Raw genomic sequence first — 23,357 nt, forward strand, 5'->3', positions numbered from 1 at the left:
GGACTATCCATTCATGTGAAATCTTTTTATCATTTTTCTTTTACCTCCTATTCCCCTTACCTCACCCTTTTTTTTTAACCAAGTAAGATCAGTGACTTACTTGTAGTTTCATTAAATACTTTTATATGCAAAATCCGATCCCGCATTTTGCTAATTCCTGCCCTCTGATGAGAAGGAGAGTATTTCTTCGAAACTCCGCAGATTAAGGACTATCCACTTATCTTGTGCTCCCTTTTTTAAAATTAAATATGTTTTTAACTCTTTTTCAAGATGTCTTTTAACATGTTTTATTAATCATTTGTTCATATATATATATATATATATATATATATATATATATACGTAAATTGAATAAAATCACAACCTACATGAATAGAAACATGAATATTAGTGACCTGGCTTGGCAAGGCCACAGAGGAAACAACCGAAACAGCAAAATTGAAACTGGCCTGCCAGGACACTATATATACAAATGTAGGCAAATTTGGGCATATTTTATTGGCTTGAAAATATAGTTTTTTTACTAATTGTTATAAAATTTTAACCATAGAATAGTATTACAATCTTCAAAAAGCCTGCAAATTTTTATGTAGTTTCGTCCCATAGAACCAAAGATATGAACTTTTCAATATTTAATTTGGCTACGATTATAGATATATCCATATATAGATATACCACATTGGGGCAATTTTATAAGTTCCAAATCCTAGCGATTATTGATCAGAATTTAACAAATAAAAGCTCGCTGGAAAGCTAATGACCTGAATTGTGTAGTGGGCTATGTGACATTTGCTCTTAAGGTCGCACATTTAGGGGATCATCCATTATCCAGAGCCTATTTTTGACACTTTTTTACAGCCATAAAATGTTTCAATCATAGTCATTTGTTTTCCTAGTTTTGCATATGAATTACAAAATATCTGATATTTCCCTAAAACCTCTGGCTTTGATGGGGGAGAGACAAAAACATGTTGCTATGGTTTCAAATGATGTGAAATAACAGCAAGGGGAGACTTGATTCCAAATAATTCTCATATGTTATATCTCCCCTCTTTGGTTTTCATACATAAAGTAAATTTCACAGTGTATAAGGAATGTTTGATACTGGAGATATTCATAATCGTACCACCACCAAAACGGGAAATATAACACATGAAAAATATTTGGAACCAAGTCTCCCCTTGCTGTTATTTCAGATCATTTGAAACCATAGCAGCAAGTTTTAGTCTCTCCTCCATCAAGGTCCGAGGTTTGCTCGGTTTTGTGGCAGCCATTGCAATGACTGAGATTAGCAATTGTACCAAAGATGTGGCTGATTCTACACGAAGCATTCACCATTATGAACAAATCATCTGTGTTGATTTCCAAATAACTTAGTTGTCATGGGGGACCTCATGCTTCAAAATCGACGGGAGCATCCATCATATATATATATATATATATATATATATATATATATATATATATATATATATATATATATATATATATATATATATATATACTCAATATCAATTATTTCAGTTTTTTGTGCTAGCCAGCAGTATTATATCAAGTCTATGTAAAAAAAATATTTTTCTATTTTACTATGAAAGAAAAAAGCCAACTTTTGAAATCAGGAACTCAATGGAATAAAGAAATTATTCACTCTGTCTTGTATTCCTTGTTTTGGAACGATAAATTTTATAAATGTTAATTTACCTAATTTAATACCCATCACATATATAAACGTTAAAAGAAAAAATCCAGCATAAATTATCCTAATCTCATTATAAATTTATTTTGACACAGTGCATGCCTCATCAGACGAGATGAGCTGGTAAGTTCTGTCGCTGATTTAACACTTTGAAGTCTTTTAAGTGACTTGACTAGCTAATTTTATGTTGGATTTTTTCTTTTAATCCTTATGTATGCTTTTCTCTGCATTGTAATTCCCTACAGCAACTACCTGATCCTCTTGAAACAAAACCCCCCTCTCTCTCTCTCTCTCTCTCTCTCTCTCTCTCTCTCTCTCTCTCTCTCTCTCTCTCTCTCTCTCTCTCTCTCTTGTTAAGATCCGGACAAAACTTATGGGATCACTTATATATATATCAGACAATTAATCAGATCGAGAATTTTTCTCAGATTCTCCTAATTTACTCCCTCCAAGCATCTGCGTCATCCAGAGTTTTCAGCATAAACATCTTCCGACCTTTTTTTTTTTTTTTTTACACGGTGGTCACCACTTATCAAGGGTTATTGCAAGTACAGTACGTTAGTGTGGAGATTTAATGAAGTGTTCACTTAAGGGGGCGGTTCATCAGGAATTTGTTTACGTTGGACTTGAAGACCTATCTTTTTGACTACTCCACTTGTGCCCAATTATAATTTAAAATATTTATGCTACCTCTTTTTCTGTTTCAGCTGGTTTACCTCCCCCTTTTTACGTCTGCTATGTGAGTTCATGCTTGAAAGTGCAAGAATGGAACAAGACAGACTTTGAACTTGGGTAAATGAAGACGAAGATATATTACTTCTGTCAGTGAAAGTTGTGATACTCATAACGGACTAAGACTGATAGATGTTATTTGTATCATTCTCTCAGTGAGAATATTGTAGAATCAGCAGGAGTACTAGGAGTATACAGCGTGTATGACTACCCATATTAAACACCACCAGCTCTATTTACTCTTTGTCCTATCCTTGTAATCTTCTGGTTGACATATTTTTCTTAAACCTAATCCATGTTCTGTGTTTTCCTTCCGTGGTCCCAACCTTGGGTCCACATCAGTATGCCAGGTCAAGAGAGGTACAGTTTCGGATTGCACAACTTTTGCTCTATTATAGACCCTCTCCTCTATGTAGGCATTTTACATGGGTATCCATTGTCTCTTTAGACGTGTATGCGCGCACACACACACACACACACACACACACACACACACACACACACACACACACACACACACACACACACACACACACACACACACACACATATACATATGTAAAAGGGGTATAGAGATTCCAACGAGAAAAAAATGTATATTTAAATGAGTAGGATCACCAATAATTGTTACTTTTTTTTATATAGTTGCTTTATTATTTTATATTTTCATTTTTCAAATTATTGAAATAAGTTTGAACGCGTTTTGAACGATCTTTAACGATTTTTAAACGTCCTCTTCAGAAGTTTTGTGGAAAGAGATGATTTAAAGGAAAATTCCTCTAAATGATCTTTCCACAAAACTTCTGAAGAGAAAAATCCTTAAAGATTGTCCAAAACTTGTTATAACTTATTTCAATCATCGGAAAAGTGAAAAAATCAAATAATAAAACAAGTATATAAAAACAACAATTGTTGGCGACCCCACTCATTTATATATATATATATATATATATATATATATATATATATATATATATATATATATATAGTGAATAAATGACAAAAGATTATTCCAAAGTTCATGATGTTAACCATCTTATAATTTATTCCTTTAATTAAGTTGACATTTACAATTCTTGACAGTATCTGTTTCGTAGCGCAAAATCAATCACTTAATTATATCAATCAAGAATTGTAAATGTCAACTGAATTAAAGGAATAAATTATAAGATGGTCAACATCATGAACTTTGGAATATAGTCTTTTGTCATTTAATCACTACATTGCTCTGTAATTCCATTGAGCTTCTTAAATAAGGATTGGTATATATTATAAGAAAATATATTTCCAGAGAAATATATATATATATATATATATATATAATATAAAGCTGAATGTGTGTGTGTGTGTGTGTGTGTGTGTGTGTGTGTGTGTGTGGTCACAAATAGGCTCCTATATGGTTGACTATTTTAAAAAACTGATTACATATAATGATAGAATATGTACCGAGACACAGGAATGGGTATGTTTGATCTGGCAGAACAGTGGTTCATTAAAATTGTGGGGTCTGCATTCGCGCCTGGTTCACAAAGTATGGAAATAAAAAAATTAAAAATTAAAAAAAAAAACGTTTACAAGTGTTTTTGATATAGATGTACATAAGAATACTTTGATAAGTATGTTTTAACTTAAATAGGGATGGTATAATAAAATTGTGGGGTCAGCGTTCGCGCCTGGCCTCCATAGAATGGAAATAGGCACAAACTTTAATGAAGACGTTTCATATCTATCTGCGTAAGTATACTTTGATAATTATGTTTCAGTTTGAAGAAATATGGTATAATAAAATTATGGGGTGTTCGTTCGTCCCTGACCTCCATAGAATGGAAATATGTCACAAAGTTTAACAAGGTTTTTTAATATAGATCCACAGAATATTGTGATAAGTGTTTCAGTGTGAACAGATATGGTATAATAAATTATGGGGTTTCTCTATTTTATTTTTACTTTCATCATATTTTGCTTTGGTTTTGATACCCCCAAATTCGAAGCTATCTCATTACAACCCTTCCTTTTCATAACCTATCGTACTTTCATAAATCAGAGTCCATTTTCTGTAGGCTGTTTTTAAACCCAGTCAACGACGGGTACTTTTGCTAGCACACACACACACACACACACACACACACACACACACACACACACACACACACACACACACACACACATATCCAAACATATACATTCAAGTTTTGTGTGCGCGCGCACACACACACATTCGAACACTTATTAAAAAAAGATGAAGGACGCATTTTTCATTCCAGAAATGCACACTCCAAAACAATACCTTTTTACGCCCCCTCGAAATCATGCAGTGGAAATGAAAAAAGAGAAGGGGACGAGGGAGCAAGTGAGTTTGGGTGGAAGGGGGACGGGGTGTGGGTATGGTTGGGAGACAGTGGCAGAACAGGAAATAGCAATGCATTCAGAAATCCACGCGCACAGACGACCGAGCAAAAAGAATGACAAAAAAATGCACTTCTCTGCTTTCAGTATAGTTTTCTAACATCAATATGAAAGGCTCTTGCATTTAGTCCTCCCACTCCATCACTAAGCTTCTCTCACACTCCTCCTCCTCCTCCCACCTCCTCCTCCTCCTCACCCTTCGAAGTCATCCCTTTTTTCTCTCATTTTCTGTCTTACGTTTTTGTTTTTCATCTTTTCATCTCTCTCTCTCCCCCCCTCTCTCTCTCTCTCTCTCTCTCTCTCTCTCTCTCTCTCTCCTGTGCCTAAATTCAAATGTAGATTCCATTAACAAAACTTCTTTCTCAGAAGTGCACGCCTGTGAAACTCTCTTCCATTTGCCTGTTTCCCACCTGACTACAACTTGGATGTCTTCAAGTCCAACATAAACAAACTCCTGACAAACCGCCCGCTTAAGTAAGACACTCTATCAAATCTCCAATACTAATGATTACTACAATGCTATCCCATTGATTACTGTACACGCAATAACCCTTATCCCTGAGTGGTCTCCGAGCCTCGATAAGTGGTGACCTCCATGTATATATATATATATATATATATATATATATATATATATATATATATATATATATATATAGTAAGATATGAAAATATATATCGCTTAATTGGCATATATATTTTCATAACTTACTACCAAGCTCTACCTATGTATTGAGCACTGTTGAAGTAAATACTGAAAAATTTAGGCATAAAATTATATCTTTGTATATTTATGTGATTAACTGAAGTAATCATATATATATATATATATATATATATGTGTGTGTGTGTGTGTGTATATATATATAGATGTGTGTGTGTATATATATTATTTTCAATAATGGCTCAAATCATCAGAGGAAATGAAATGCGGTTAGCAAAATATATATATATATATATATATATATATATATATATATATATATATATATATAAGGCACTCTGTCTGTCTCCATATTCTCAAACTCTATCTCTACCGAAACTAAAAGTCGCAGAGTGGCGCTAGGGATCTCAAATGATTGGATTTTTTATGGCCCATTCTTTTATGAGTCTTTAGCCGGTTAAAATAGTTTTAAAGGGACCAAAAAATGGGTCATAATAAGAAAAAAAAATCTTTATGCATTTTGTACATTCATGTTAGTTTATTTTTAATCAGTTCATATGCATGTTACGTTGGCACAGTGATAACGTCACCAAATTTTAATGCGACAGTTGTGTTTTCAGTTTCGATTCTAACTAATGGTACCCAGATACTTTTTTTTTTTTTGCTTTTAAAATCACGACTCTATAATAATATATACAAAATGTGGACAAATTAAAATATCATATTTAAGCGTATTTTACGACCCTGCTAGTATATGTATATATATATATATATATATATATATATATATATATATATATATGATTACTTCATTTAATCACATAAATTAATATACGAAAGTATAATTTTATGTGTAAACTTTAAGTATTTACTTCAACAGTGCTCAATACGTAGGTAGAGCTAGGAAGTTATAAAATATATATGACAATTAAGCTACACAGAATATTCTGCGTTTCATCCACGCTAGGATTCATGAATAAGCCTATTGAATCCTAGCGTGGATTAAACGCGGAATATTCAGTGTAGCTTAATTGCCATATATATTTCATAACTTACCACTATATATATATATATATATATATATATATATATATATGCGTGTGTGTGTGGGGGGGGGAGTTAAAAGAATAGGGTAGATTCTTTAAGAGGACACTTATCAGGATAATACAAAGCTCAACAATCCTTCAATCTACTTCCAACCCCTGCTCCTATATTATTCCCGATAGTATGAATGCATCGCATATTCACACATGTATTGAACATATACCCCATATCCATGGCAAACGCAGTAACCACCTTACATACCACCTATTTCCATTTTGTAATACCTTCATCTATCGCACTAATTATTGTAGTTCTATCTTCCTCCCTTCCCCTCACACTCTCACTGTATTACCCTTTTTCCTCTCATGCCTCGTTATTTCATTCCTAATGTAGTCATCGCTAGACGTCGCATCTCTAATATGTTACCCAGCATCTTCTCTCCTCTTCTGATGAGAAGCATTAGGCTTCGAAATACCTAGATATAAATAGTTTACTGTAATGATTAAATCTATATGCATTAGTATATATTTTTACATTTTCGTTCTTTTATTCTTCCCCCCCCCTCTCTCTCTCTCTCTTACTATATATATATATATATATATATATATATATATATATATATATATATATATATATATAATTTCTTTCTTTATACTTATGCAATCTTCAGTGTCAGAAATTATAATTATGGCGTTTGTTTTGTTTTTATTTTAACTGTGACACTAATTCCAAAGCGAGTTTAACTGGCACCCTGCAAATGAGGAAGTTTCTTTTTCACAAAGGAGTCACTACTTATCAAGGCCCGTAGGCCACTCGAGGATAAAGGTTAATGAGTGTACAGTAGTCAATGGAAAAATGTAGTAATTCTTAGTAGTGGAAACTTGGTAAATTGGATTATTTAAGGGGATGACTTATCAAAAACTTGTTTATATTGGACTTGAGGACGACCATATTGTAGTTGGTTGGAAAGCAAAGAAACTGAAGAGAGTTCCACAGGCGTGCAGTTCTAACACAGAAACTTTGTTCATGGAATCTAGGTTTAGGTTTAAGCACAGATAAAGAGTAAGGGAAATTATTGATAATGGTGCAGAGTGTTTTTTGTGAAAGTTAAGCCGGGGGTGGGGACCATAGATTGGAGCTCGGATGAGCACTTGCCATGAAAATAACAATAAAGCTGAGACAGGCTTGCAACATCTCTTTTGTGGGAGAGAAGTTGCAGGGAAGAGAAAAGGGCATCCCCCTCCAAGCTACAAAGCCTATTTTGAACTCTGTCACGGCAAGATAAGCTGCTTCTAGCAGCTCCTGCCTAGATGTGGCAACAGTACTCCATCCTTGAACGTACTTGGCTCTTATACAAGTAGAGAATTGCGTCAGCACTGAGATATCTATTGAAGTGGTAGAATGATCCCATCAATTTTCCAGTAGCCTTGGCAACGAATTTGATGTATATGTTTCATCTCAGATCAGGAGTAAAATCAGACTTAGAAGCTTGTCAAAACATGAAGCCTCCCCAAGACGAGAGCCATTCATTTCAATTGATGCCAGACAGGGATCAGAGCATTGATGATGAAAAGATAAAAGCTTGATTTTAGATGCATTAAAATTAACCAGCGACTTCTTTCCTCACTGCACCATGTGAACAAGATCAAAGGAGAGAAAATCAGAGAGAACTTGGTTGTTTAAAGCCTTTGAAGTGTTGCCATAGATGGTAGTGTCGTCAGCATAAATGTCTACAAATGATCTTAGGATGTGATTTGGAAGATTATTGATGTAGACTCGAGAGTTGGGCCCAGGATGGACCTCTGAGGGACTCCAGCATTAAAACTGTGAGCTTCTGATTTCTGCCTATCAACCACCAATCTTATGAACCTATCAGAGAGAAATGATTTAATAATTGAAAAGACATTTTCAGCTATACTATAGCTGGAGATTTTGTGGAGTAGACCTTTATGTCATACTCTATCAAAGGCCTTTGATATGTCAAGAGCAATTGCACTAGAAAGGTAGCCTCCGCCGAGAGATTCGCTAATCCTACAAGATATAACTGTTAGTACATCTGCTGTAGATCTAGCAAAATGGAAACCATATTGCATGTTACTGTGGAGGTAATTTTTGCTGAGGTGGTTGACTACTTTATTGAACTCAGATTCCAGCAACTTACTCAGGATGCACTGTATTGAGAGAGAGATGACCATACTGACATACTGATGAGATTTTTGGGGTATAATTCTCCTTAAGATAGCGCTTAAACAGATTTGTAAATATGGGAGCTAGTTCTGGTTGAAGCTTTTTGAGCACTATAATAGGAACGCCATTAGAGCCAGTTGTTTTACTGGAATCAAGGTTTTTGATTAGCTTGGCAACATCACATACAGATATCTGTATGTTGCATAGCATGTTTTCAGACACAGGAGAAAATACAAGGGGTTGGTGGCTCTGATCACATGGAGTAGAATTAGCTGCAAAGTTTTTAGCAAAGAGTTTGGCTTTGTTCGATGCGAACGAGATTATATCAGGTCCATTGATGATGGTTGGGATAGAGCACATACTTCTGTTCAGGATCCTGTTTGCTATTTTTCAAAATTGGTGGGAACCAAGCTGCTGCTCAACTACTTTGGACTTGATGGACTGACCATCCAACTCTCTCATGTTCTTTATTTTACAGTGGTTGCTGGCAGTCATGAAGGCGGCTTTAGTCGCAGTACATCTATCATGTTGGGAACAATGGAAATAGTGATTTCTGTACTCAATGGAGAGGCTGTTAAGTTTTTGCTGGAATTTTTTGGGAATATAAAGCAATCTATACCTACAATTAACCATTCCGTCAGGTCTGATGATATGGGGGACACATTCTTTTCAAACATGGAATACAGAGGTAGATCTGATATAAATGTACGAAAGCTATCCCAGTCATCCATAGAGTATCGATATAATGTATGATGGAGATGTATGTTAGAGGACTTATTACATTTTGTTTTATCTTAACTGAGACAACTGAATGGTCAGAAGATCTCAGTGGTGACAGAATGGAAGCTGAACATAGCTCAGGGCAAGTTGTGAGAAAAAGGTCTAGGGGACTTGCATACTAACCATCAGTGTCGGGCATACGGGTAGGTTCGTGAACAATCTGAGTTAGATCATAAACAATGGAGAAAGTATGACAGACTCCCCCCTCTCATCATTTGTCTTGTTTGAGTGGGCTAATCATTCCACGTTGTAAACATTGAAGTCTCCACAGACATGATTGTTAGCCAAAAGATTTGTAGACATAATGTGGTCAATTTTCTCAGATATGCTCTTAAAGATAGTAACTCCACTGTTATACAGGTGGTAAAGGGCAAATATAACTGCAGTAGTGTGAGCAAGTGCAATCAGAAAGCATATATAGGGAAATTTTGGGTTTTCTCTGGAGATGACCCTACTACAAGGAAAGCCATCTCTAATGTAAGCACATATTCCATGCAAATGACTACCTTGGGAGTCAGATTTGGATGTAAAATTAGAGTATCCTTTAATTATGAACTCATTTAGAGAAATAGTCGGTCCAATGCCAGTTTCACTTCTGAATAATAGGTCTGGTTTAGTCTCCTGTAATTGGATTTCAACCTCTGGAAGGTTGGAACGTAGACCCCTCATGTTGGGAAGGATATATGGTAGTGGGGGTCTACATTGGAAATTAGAGTCTGGGATTTAATTGTTTATTCTTTCTGGAGACTTTGTTGTATAATGGAGGGGACAGCTCCCAGTATTTAGAGAAATTAGGATTGGAAATAATATTTATTAAAGGAGAATGTTGGAATCAAACGTAATGATCAAAAGTTAAAAAGAATACATATTGCTATTTAGATGCGATTCCAGAAATGTAGTGAATTGTCCATTATAGTATAAACAACTATACAACAAAATTAGGTCAAAGCAGGTAGAATGAGACCATGCCAGAACACGTGTTGGAAGCAGATGCAATATCCACGTGCAAAAACATTCACATGTTGCCCATGTTCTGACGTCACAAAGAAATATAGATCCAATATATACAGTTAAGTAAGGGTTCGAAATCAGTTAGAGTTGAGAGAGTTTGAGTTGAGAGAGGAGAGAGAGTTAGCCTGAGCTCCTTCAGAAAGCGAAGGAAAGAGGAGAAGACAAAATGTAGAAATCAAATGCGGAATCGAATTTCATCATTCTCATCTCCAGCTGGAAATAAATGTCTTCATATTGTTATGTAAACCTTTGTCTTCATTTAAAATCAACTGCAAGGTAATGTGTTTTGTCTTCATTTAAAATCAACCGCAAGGTAATGTGTTTTGTCTTCATTTAAAATCAACCGCAAGGTAATGTGTTTTTTCTTCACCATCTTGTATTATGAACTTAATATGAAACCCCTTCCAAGATGTTGTCTGTATCCCTCTCTTCAATAATGAATGCCCTCTGTGTTTAAAGAACTGTTCAAACACGCATCTCTCTTCACATCTATATCCCTTCTATCATATAAATGAACTCCCCAATAATTGGATCATTGTCGTTGCGGTGTAACCCATTATATGATGTCTGTTATATGTCTCGGCTCCATTATCATTATGTGTCCTTCACTATGCTACAACTTTTTGTGATGGAATTTTAGGATTTGTGGAGTAGGTTGACAGACTTGGTTAGAACAAGGCCCCTATTAAGGGAAATGACGACATTAGGTTTTTGCAACTCTTGCAGGGAGGCATCGATGTCCCCTACATACAGCACATGGTATTCCCAAAATGATCACCCATCTGGTACTGACCAGGCTCAATTTTGTTTAACTTTGGTGATCTAACATGCTCACACAAGAGGACTTCCAATGAGGCCTTACAGAACTTGTTGGAAGGGTACAAGTGTATTGCAGCCAGAGGAGATTACTTCGAAGGAGACTAGAGTTTCATGTGTGTACTACCAATAAAAGTTCCAGTATAAAAAAATGTCTGGAAAGGCACCTCATATGTCAGTAAGTTGAAATGCAAAATGTTCATTTCAGCTTGCCAACATATTTCTGTTACTTTTGCGCATGTGCAAATTCAATCATAGCTTGAAGTGGTTTATTTAAAAAATCTTTCTTACCTAACTGTTTATAGCTGAAATGGTAGGGAATGTGGTTAGAGTGCTAAATATTTTATTTTCGATTCTAACTGATGGCATAATAATAAATAAAAAAATAAATAAAAAAGTAATAAAATAATAAATAAAAATAATAAATAAAAATAATAAAAAAAAATAATAATAAAAATAAATAAAAATGATAAATAAAATAATAAATAAAAATAATAAATAAAAAAGTAATAAAATAATAAATAAAAATAATAAATAAAAATAATAATAAAAATGATAAATAAAAAATAATAAATAAAAATAATAAATAATAAATAACAATAATAAATAAAAAATAATAAATAAAAAATAATAAATAAAAAACAATAAATAAATAAATAAAAATGATAAATAAAAAAGTAATAAAATAATAAATAAAAATAATAAATAAAAATAATAATAAAAATGATAAATAAAAAATAATAAATAAAAATAATAAATAATAAATAACAATAATAAATAAAAAATAATAAATAAAAAACAATAAATAAATAAATAAAAATGATAAATAAAAAATAATAAATAAAAATAAACGAAATGCGAGGATGTTCTTACTTCAACCGTTATTTTGTAAATTCGTTTGTTTTTTTTTAATTAACGTCTATACTTGAAAAAAAAAAAGTATTTACCAGTCGTCATATCATACCGGTTGCCTATTATCCTGATGATTTATGCAAGTCGAAAGCTCGGCTAATGATAGATAAACGCGTGATTAGTTTAATTTTTTAATTTTTTTAAAGAATTTCTTCCATCTTTCCATTATTTGTCTCTATTTCATTCTTTTTTTTTAATCATCCTATCTCTCTCTTTCTCTTTCTCTCTCTCTCTCTCTCTCTCCGTGTATTTCCCTCCTTTCGTCCTCTTTCCCTTATTAGTTTGCATTTTTTTCCCAATTTATGGATTATTGTTATAGCAGGTGACTCTCTCTCTCTCTCTCTCTCTCTCTCTCTCTCTCTCTCTCTCTCTCTCTCTCTCTCTCTCTCTCTCTCTGGATCCATTTTATAGCAGGTGACTGCCCTTCCTTTCTTTTTGACAAATTTTACTCTCCTTCTCATTATCTCTCCTCACACGGCTCAGCTTCAGCTTCATCTCACCATCCTGCCACAAGCCCCCCTACCCTACCTACTATTACCGACCCCCGCCTCCCACCGTTTATTTCTCTTTTCCTCATCTTGCAAACAAAGCCGTTTCCAAGAAGGAGACTCGTGCGCGCGCACACACACACTCAGCCGTCAGCCGCGAAAATACTATGGCGACTCTCTCCCTCTCCTTCCATCCCCACTACCCTCATCTCCCGCTCTCTCCCTCTCTTTTTAAATGTGTCTCTTTTCTTCTCTTTTTATTCTCTCTCTCTCTCTCTCTCTCTCTCTCTCTCTCTCTCTCTCTCTCTCTCTCTCTCTCTCTCTCTTTCTCTGCATACAATCACGAGTCGTGTACAGTGGAAGCAGAGTCGGCGTCGATCCGAATGGATCCAAGTCGTTGCTATAAGCACGGAGTTAGTAGCGTACAAAAAGCGAGCTCCGCAGAAAAAGGGAAAAGAGAGACGGCTTCGTCCTCTCCAAGATGATTGATTATAGTCATGATGATGGTAGTGGTGGTGGTGGTGGTGGTTTGCGGGATTTTTATTCCCCACTGATTTTTCTGTGCAACTTTACATACAAGGCTAATGCAAAACTCTCCTTGGATAATCCCAAGGATCGTTCGAGAATTACGCGACTTGGCTGGGGAGCAGGAGGAGGAGGAGGAGATGGGAACCATATTGTAACTTACAACCAGACTCGTTGATGCTAACTGCTATCCTCATCCGACAAAATAAATAAATAAATAAATAAAGCTAGATTTAGAGTGCCGAATATAGAGGACCATATGTTTCTTGCCTAACGGTAACTGTTGACTTTGGAGTAATGTCTAATGGATACAGAAAAAAGACTATGGAATCGGTTAAGCCGATTTCTAATCGAATCAGTTATATTGAATACAATTACATGGTAATGCAAAAGGTATGAACAACCTTCCTCAGCTGACGCCCCTATTCCAAATTTGTGTTTGTAGGACGTCATCCGTGGACTGTTTCGCACTGATATAAATGATTGCACACAAAAAATAATTAATTTTTTTTCAAATCAGGCTTTTCTTAAAATCATACACTGTTAGAAACCCACTCAATATATGTTAGCTTTGGCGGGTTTCTGATAGTACTTTGTATAATTTTATATTTTTAAGTTATTATCAAACCTTCACATACTTAGGTGTCAGCTCGTCAACATTTTTCTTGTTCGTAGCTATCGCTTGACATTACATGTTTTTCGAACTGATAAAACATTTTAAAGTCAATAAAAACACTAAAATGTTTTTTCGGATAGACAGAGGAGTAACTTATCTTGCCTTTGATAACATTTATTTATTAAATTTTTTGAATTTTTGACAACTTTTTTGCATCTCTGGAGATTGTAAAACAAACCCAAACCTCGTTTCATAAACATTTTTATTATAAAAGTTCAAAAAAAGATTACTTTTTTCTATTTTCTTTAATTTCAATAAATCGCTTCTTAGTTTGACGGGCACGCAGCATTTCCCTCTCCCAACAGTTTCGGTATATTATCCTTTTCCTCTCACACCCAACTATTTTGTTCCTAATGTAACCATTGCTACACGTTGTATGGAAGAACTACAGTGGATCTATCCCTAATATGTTACCTAGCATCTACTTTCCTCTTCTGATGAGAAGCATTAGGCTTCGAAATACCATGGTATGAAAAGTTTTACTTATCCTACACCCCTATTTGATGTAACATCCATATTGTATAAACGAATAAGGCCATCGCCCAGCTTTCATAGTCCTTCTTTGCCAGATGCAGAGGTGTGATCACAGGGAAACCACAGAAACACCCAGTAGTCGATCTTGTTTCCTGACTAGGGTAATGAATGCCGTTCCCTGTCCCCACTTCATCCAATTCCCTAAAACTGGGCATTTTACGGTTCTTGAGTGCCATATACGCCTATGCAATTGGATTGGGTTGATTTTTGTTTGATGGGTTGAGGGTACCGGATTGACAGTTTCTGGCTGCTGTTTCCAACTGACAGTACAGGGGCCCTAACTTTTTAGTAGCGCTTGGAGCGGCTGCTCCATCATCAGTTGCATAATATCGGGATGATTATAGTGCCATGTCGCACATAGCAATGGACTCTGCACCCATTTCCGGTGGCCTTTTCTGCGGCCACACTCCTGTAGATGAAGAGTCAGCTAATGGTTTACTTGTGTTGCATGTTTGGTATCTGGCACAACCACTTTGACCAACACCTCTCACCCTAAAACTGAAACTTTTAAATAAAATAAAATGGCAGTTCAATCAAAAATTATGATTAAACCAGGCTTAGGCTCAAACAAAACCAATTTGCCTCCTCTTTTGAGGCTTACATTTATGAATATCCGCAGGATTAGAACTAACTTAGATGATGTTGCATGATTTCTCCTACTTACACAGACGTAACTGGTAGCATAACACATAGCTTCTCTATATCTCATTCCCTATCACAGACGGTTACATTTCTGACACGTTTCCCAGATCAGCAAGATCAACATTCCTCACTTCTAGATTGTATAACAAATGTCCATAGCCCACTTGGGAACGTTGATCAGACTGTGATATTGGTAGAAATTCCCCTAAATTCTCGACTCAAAACTGTTGCATCCCTTTGCCTGTTCTACGAGTATTTTAATTGTGAATGCTCTGACGAACTACAATCCCTTTAACGCCATCAATGTAAATACCCTCAACAAACCTGACAATTAGCAAAATCCCACCCCTACACACTGGAGATCCCTAGATGTAAGAAAGCCTTCTACTCTAATAGTTTCTTCCCCAGAACTGCTAAACTCTGGAACTCTCTTCTGGGTCCCTGTTTTCTCAACTGTACTGACATGCAGAAGTTCAAGTGTAATGTGAACAGACATCTTGCTGCTCAACTCCCTACATAGTATCCCTGCAACTTATGTCCCCGATAGTAGCCCCCTACATCAAAGTGGCATTGTGCCTTGTTTGGGGTGAAAATGGAAAAAAATAAAAAAATAAAATATGCATTAGTATATATTTTTATATTGTCGGTTTATTGATTCATATTATATATATATATATATATATTGTCAATATATATATATATATATATATATATATATATATTGACAATATATATAACAGAGTTCATTTAAATCTGTTATATATGCTGTAGACAGACTACTTTTCATTGTGTTAAAAAATCATTTTTTAGTGTTGCCCTATGAAAAAATATACTTAAATATATTTGAAGAAATGTGCGGAGTGTACTCACTTTTGTGATACACTATATATATATATATATATATATATATATATATATATATATATATATATATATATATATAAGCCTGACGCATAAGCCTGACGAATCCTATAGTGGATGAAACGCAGAATATTCAGTGTAACTTAATCGCCATATATATTTTATAAATTACTAACTAACTCTACCTACGTATTGAGCACTTTTGAAATAAATACTTAAAGTTTACGCATAAATCTATACTTTCGTATATTAATTTTATGTGAGTAAATGAAGTAGTTATATATATATATATATATATATATATATATATATATATATGGTTAAATTACATATTTTTAATTTTCAAAAGTAAAATATGCTCCACTTACCCAGCCCTAGGATTTGAACCCTGTATCCTGCAGACTCCAGTCCACTGCTTTAACCGCTGAGCTATGATGCGGGAAGAACATTAAGGTTTGTTCTTGTTCACTGTTGTCTAGAAAGGACATTCACACAAATGCCACGCGTTTGACCTCTGATCTTGGCCATTGTATCTTCATCTTATACAGCACAATTTTACATTTGGCGATTACTGCAAAAGAAAAAAGGGAAAAAGTTTAAATGTATTGAGATGACATATTTGGAAAATAATTTAACAACATTAATACGTTCCATTACTTTAGTCACTCGGTTGGTCATGTCTAGTCCTTAATACCTACAAGTTCCTCAATGTATGATTCAATCTGGTTTTTCAAAAATCAAAACCTTTTTTCTTTTTATTTTCTTCCAAATAGATACTAGAAGGCAATGGCCAAGGGTCAATCGTGTTGAAGGTATAGAAGATTACCAATAGCAAAGAGTAATGTTTTCAGTTATGTCTTTTTTTTTTTGAGAATAATGCCTTTCTTTCTCTTCAAGTGTGATTTGAACAGACATCTTGCTGCTTAACTCCCCACATAGTATCCCTGCAAATTCAGTCCTAAATAGTTGCCTCTTACATTCAAGTCGCACTGTGCTTTATTTGGGGGGAAAACGCAATAAAAAAAATTTAAAAAAAAGAAAATTAAATGATCCCAAAAGGATAAAAAAAACCAACCCAATCAAACCAAACTAATTTCTCAGCTGGACACGACGAAGAGAATAATCACTAACCTAATAGGTCCCGAACTGTAAGCTAGGCTTCAACCTCTGTCCCATCGCCGAAATGTTGCATCCCTCTGCCTGTTTTACAAGTATTTTAATGGTGGATGTTCTGACAAACTACAAGCCCTTGTATCCCCTCAACAACAATTCTCCCGACAAACCTGACAAACAGCAAACTTCTACCCCTACACAGTAGAGATCCCCAGATGCCAAAAAGCCTTCTATTCTAATAGTTTCTTCCTTCAGACTACTAGACTTTGGAAATCTCTTCTGGCTCCCTATGTCCCTGACGGTTCTGATATGCAAAAGTTCAATTGTAATGTACCTTGTTTGGGGTGGAAATGCAATAAAACTATATATATCACACTCTCTTGTAATCATGCTCACCTTATCTCATCAAATTTAATTTATTTTTACTCTTTTTCACCCCAGGGAAACCTGAACGTAAGAGGCTACTATTTGGATTGTGGCCATATGATCAGCAAAATGTTTGTTTACATTACATTTAAACTTCTGCATGTTAGTACAGTCAGAGAAGCAGAAAGCAGGGAAGGAATTCCAAAGTCTACCAGTCTGAGGAAGAAACTATTAGAATAGAAAACTATCCAGCATCTCGGACCTCTAGAGTAAAGGAGTGTGATTTTGTTGCAAAACGGGGTTGTAAGGGGTATATATATATCAAAGGGGTACAAAGTACGGAGTCTCTCTCGTGTCTTGGATATGTAAAGCGTGTCTCAATGTCATACAACAGAGAAATAAAATTCAACCAAATAGTGATGATAAAAAAATAAGGAGGTAAGGCCCTAGAGATTTGACAGAAAAGAGCAGACTTTGACCAAAACATGGAGAACGATATTGATGGGAAGTGCTAGCAATATGAGTGGAAATCAACTTTTTCAGATTAAAAAATGCGGAGGACTTACCATCCGACATAATTTTGAAAAGATATAGTTATGCAACAAACAAATATCAATTTAGTTTAATTATTAAAAGTAATTTTTATCGATTTGAGAGTTAATTACATAAAGCAGAAAATGTTTAAAAAAAAAAGAGAAAATGAAGAAACTTTGAGAACAGATCCAGTCGGCATTAATATACTACCACCTTTGCATCATCATCATCATCACCATCATCATCATCATCATCATCATCATCATCATTATTATTACTCACTAGGAGTTTTCACACAAGTCATTGTCAAAAGAATTCTCTTTGAAAACAACCTATAGTGTTTCCTGTTGTCTGAGTGACAACAAGTCTCCCCAGATTTCTAGTACTCACCACCTTTTTCGGTAATCTTTGCAAATTAGTTTGCCTTATCGCAATAGCTGTTTACCATTGATTTATCGTTGATTACGATCATTGGTTTTCACTGGAATTTGAGTGGCAATAAGCTTCTCCAAGATTCCAATCCTCTTTGCACTCATCCAGTAAACGTCTGGTTAGTGCTTTCTCACCTTAGTCTTTCCATTCTCCTTAACCCTCCCCACTTATTTGGTGTGGCACCAGTTTATGGTGACATGAGAAATAAAAAAAGTGGGGGTGGAAGGCAAGTTATCTTATAATTCAACAGTTTCAGTTTTCATGATTTCATGTGATGTTTCCCTGTGTTTCACCTCTGTAGCAGTTTCTATATCTTCAGCTAGCACCAGTGGATCATATGTATTAGTTTCCGCATTCAAGGATTTTCCTTAATATTTCAGCCGTTTTCATTATTGTTATCCATCGTATCTTCTCAGATTCCAATCTCTTCCATTCTTTTTTCTAAGTTTTTCGGTATTGTTCCTAACGCTTCTACTATTATTGGTGTTAATTTCCTTCAGTTTCCATATCCCTTTGTGCTTTTTGGCCAGTTCCATGTATTTTCTCAGTTTCTCTGTCTCCTTGATCTTCACTCTATGGTCTGCTGGAACGGCAAAATCTACAATCCGACAGGACTTTTCCATCTTGTTAACTACTATGAAATCTGGTTTCTTGCTTGGATGGGTTTATCAATTTGTATAGGATTTTGTGACTTTCATTTTTAAGCACTGCTGCTGGTTTGTGCTTGTCCATTTGTCTGGGTATTCAAGATGCAGTCGTCTGCAGAATTTCCAGTTTACTTTGTTCCCTACTTGATCGTGTCTATTTTTATATTCTTTTTGGATAGTTTGCAACATTCACTCATTATGTGATTTATTGTTTTGTCTCTTTGTCCACAGAGTCTGTATTTGCTGTTTTCGTGTGTCTTGTCAGTCTTTGCTTTGATTTGGGTGGTTCTAATTGTGCTATCTTGTACGACTCTTATTAGTGATTCACTTTCACTATTTAGGTGTCCTTTTTGTAAACAAGTCCAAGTGTTATCGTTAATCTCATCTTTTGTCATCCTTATAAATCATCTATGTAGCTGGTTCTCTTCCCATTTTTATGTTTTCGTCTTAGTCCTTGTCTTTCTGTTTTCTGTTTTATTCATTTTTTCAGTGTCTCTTGCTGCAGTAATTATTCTTTCGGTTTTCTGTATTATGTATTTTCTATCATTTACTCGCTCTTCTATACAAACCAGTCCTCTTCCTCCGTCTTTCCTTTTCACGTAGAGTTAGCCAGCATCATCTTTTGAGTGTAGGGCATTTTTCATAGTGATCAGTTTACTGATTTTCTTGTCGAGATGCCTCAGTTCTTCTTTGGTCTAACCTATAAACGGTTCAAAGTATCTTACTAGTGACTGCCTCTGTATTTATACCATTAATTGAGTTTCTACTACATAGTTTAGTTTCAATGAGTTTTCTCGTTCTTGTTAAGAATTCCTTTCCAATTTTCTGTTTCATTTCTGATGGTGTCTGCGTCGAGAACTCCCAAATATTTGTAGCTATCATATTTACCTATTGCCTTTATCTTCATTTGGTTGAGTAGTTCCATGTCTTCCGTTGCTTCCAATATTTTTACATAGAATTTGCAATTGCTTTTCACCGTTACTTAAACTAACTACTCTCCTTCATTTATGAGGGACAGAAATATGCGTGCTCACCTCATGCTGTCCAGGCAAAAAGAGGGGAGTCACTCACTCCCCCTCAACACTAGTTAAGGTTAGTTAGTTTAAGTAACGGTGAAAAGTAATTGCAAATTCTATGTAAAAATATTGTAATATATGTTGTATAGATTTTACAAAATAAATAGTTGATTATATTTCATATATATTGCGATTGTGTCGTGTTGTGTGTTTTCTTTTTGTGTCTGCCATGAATGTCTTAAGTCAAATGAAACGGCCCTGAAGAAGAAGGAATAAGGTTCCAGCCAGAATGCCACCAGAGTGATCTTGAGAGAATGAAGGAGCCACACACTTACATCCAATATCTCAGGTATGTTTTCCTCTTGATACGCAGACTCTAATGACTGGCCCATTGTCATGTCATCATGGGGCCGTTTCTAAGACTTCTAACCATGTCTTTATCGTTGGGATATCGTTTATCCCCCCCTCGGGGAGCTGATTCCTCAACCAAGTAACTCTCCCTGGGAAACGATAGTACCATATTGGTGCCGTGACCAGGATCGGAAGTCTTGGTCCTCAAAACATCAGTTTTTGAGGAGATAAAAATGAAGGAGAGTTAAGGGATTCTAAGTTAACAGTTACTCTTGCAAACGGGCAAAGGATGCCACTAAAAAGTATGGCCCATTTGCTTATTAAAATGAAGAAGGCACAAACTTCATCTAACTGCATCGACACATACTGTTAGAGCAGTTTCTAACAAACATAAAAAGAATCCACCCCGTCAGCATCGGACTTCAGTCCAAGAAAGGAAACCCGTAATAGAGTATGTCCCCACCTATCCACACCACATATTGAGAAAAGTGCGAATGGACAAACGGACAAGGGTGAATTTACAGGTCCACCCTCCTTTTGTCGAGGGACCAAAAAGTCTTAAGGAAACAAATGTCGATTAACTCATTTATTTAGTATAATAATTAACTGATTTATTTAGTATAATAATTAACTGATTTATTTAGTATAATGATTAACTGATTTATTTATCATAATAATTAACTGATTTATTTAGTATAATAATTAACTGATTTATTTAGTATAATAATTAACTGATTTATTTAGTATAATAATTGACTGATTTATTTAGTATAATCTTTAACTGATTTATTTAGTATAATAATCAACTGATTTATTTAGTATAATGATAAATAAGATCTACTGTGTGTGTTTCTCGCCTATATGTAACTTTGCTAAGTAAACATTAAATTGTATTATTTTTACTATTAATCGAATATTTATTGAAATAAAAAAATAAGGGAATATTAAAACAAATGACAATAAGTGTGTTTGCAGTAAGATCCTAAACTCTTTAACTTATCATAAATTATGGAATATATATTCTAGAAAACAGGGTGCACAGCTTCTGATTGGAGATGCCGATTTATTAATGCCAGGAAGAGTTCATATATTGACGTTATATAATAGATCAAAATGTCGCCCTCGTTTTTTAAATTCTTATTTTAATTGCTAGTATATTTTTAGTAGAGTGTCACTACTTATCAAGGACCAAAATCCACTCAAGGATAATGGTTAAATAAATGCCAGGTGGATGAGTGAGACAACATCATGATGATTGCTTATGATGGTAGTGATTAGATGGAATTTGATTATTTAAAAGGGCGGCCCAACAAGAATTTGTTTACATTGAACTTGAAAACGGCCATGTTGTAGTCAGCTGAGAAGCAGCTCATCACTATTGTGTTCCACAGATGGGCATTTCTAGAAAAGAGACTTTGCTCAGGGACATTTCGTTTAGGTTTAGGCAAAAAGAGAAAGGGGTACTATTGATAGTTATTGTATCAAGACGAGTTGTGAATGTTTTACAGAAGGGGGAAATTATAGACTGAAGCTCAGTCGAGCACCTGCTATGAAAATAATGATAGAGTAGAGAAAAATTAGCAACATTGCTTCTGTGAGAAAGAAGTAGCAGGGAGGAAAAATGGATATTCGCCCACTAGATTTTGAAGTCAGTTTTATACTCTGTTAAGACGGGAAAGCGGCACTTCCCCAGCTGCCACATCTTGTACCTCATCTTAGAATGTACTTGTCCTGGGGATGACTTTATCTCTTTTTCCCGTATAACTTCTGACATTAAAGGAAAATAAGAAAACACTTTCTATGCACAACTTTTATGCTTATTATTTACAATCACTGCTAAAACATGTTCCTGCAGTGGTTATGTTGCAATAGTTTTGATGTATATTAGAGTATGATTAAAGAAAGTTGAAAAATTCTACTTGTACACACTAGCAATAGGAAATGACCAATCAAATGGATGCCTGTTGTGCCAGTAACCAATCAGAAACCAGAATTGCTCCATAAAAATATTGAATCTTTCTTGCACGTATGTCAACACTAGAAAGATCTTTGCTCTTTGTCTGCAAAATTTTTAAAGTCCAAGGCTTATACAGAACAACTACCCACTGGAAATGCTTCATCTCCAGGACATGTACAAAACAAATGCCCATCGGAAACTCTTCTGAAATCAAACATGGCTTTCAATTCAAAAGTTCAAATTTTTTCTGATACCCGGTTCCAATTCTGATTAATCGTCTCAGTATTAGTACATACAGCTCATTTGGAAGAAAGGTAAGCCATTGGTTTGTATTCATCGTTGTTTTTTTTTTTAAATATATATTAAATTTTTTTTTTAATTGCTTTTTCACCCCAAACAAGGCACACTGCCAGCTAGATGTAAGGGCTACTATTTGGAACAAAATTTGCAGAGATACTATGTAGGGAGTCGAGCAGCAAGATGTCTGTTCTCATTACACTTGAACTTCTGTATGTCAGTACAGTCAGGGAAGCAAGGATCATGGAGGGAATTCCAAAGTCTAGCAGTTATCATATCTAATCTTTATAGTCAAAATATTTTATGTTTCCAGTTCTTAATGTCTTCAGATATTTATAGACTTATTAAAAGAATACCCGTCCCAGGACGAGTAAGATTAATTTTCTGAACAGAAAACTTTTACCTCATTTTTATGCATCTAGGGACCTCAACGCTAAAAGTGTGTGATTTTGCTGTTTGACAGATTAGTACGCAGTATACGTATCGAGGGGACATAACTGCTATTTCATCCTAGCATATTCCATTAAAGGACTTGTAAAATAGGCATGAGGATGCAGCATTGCAGTGATGGAACAGATGTTGGTGCTTGGCAGATTGTGCAAGGCCTATTAGGTCGGAGGCAGTTTTTTGGATCCCGTCTAAGAGCGGGAGACTATGGTAGATGCACTAG

General features: G+C 35.0%; 1 protein-coding gene across 4 annotated transcripts in view; it reads right to left on the minus strand.

Annotated features, from left to right (window-relative positions):
• Positions 1-23,357, minus strand: part of LOC145241974 (protocadherin gamma-A11-like) — a 412,318-nt gene that overhangs the window by 280,308 nt on the left and 108,653 nt on the right. For all 4 annotated transcript variants that reach the window (XM_080104846.1, XM_080104844.1, XM_080104845.1 and 1 more), the window contains exon 2: positions 16,343-16,545. The gene's annotated coding sequence lies outside the window, so the exon portion shown is untranslated. The remainder of the gene's footprint in view (positions 1-16,342; positions 16,546-23,357) is intronic.

This window comes from Euprymna scolopes, chromosome 21, assembly GCF_053919585.1.
Source record: "Euprymna scolopes isolate OS-2025 chromosome 21, ASM5391958v1, whole genome shotgun sequence".
Lineage (NCBI taxonomy): Eukaryota > Metazoa > Mollusca > Cephalopoda > Sepiida > Sepiolidae > Euprymna > Euprymna scolopes.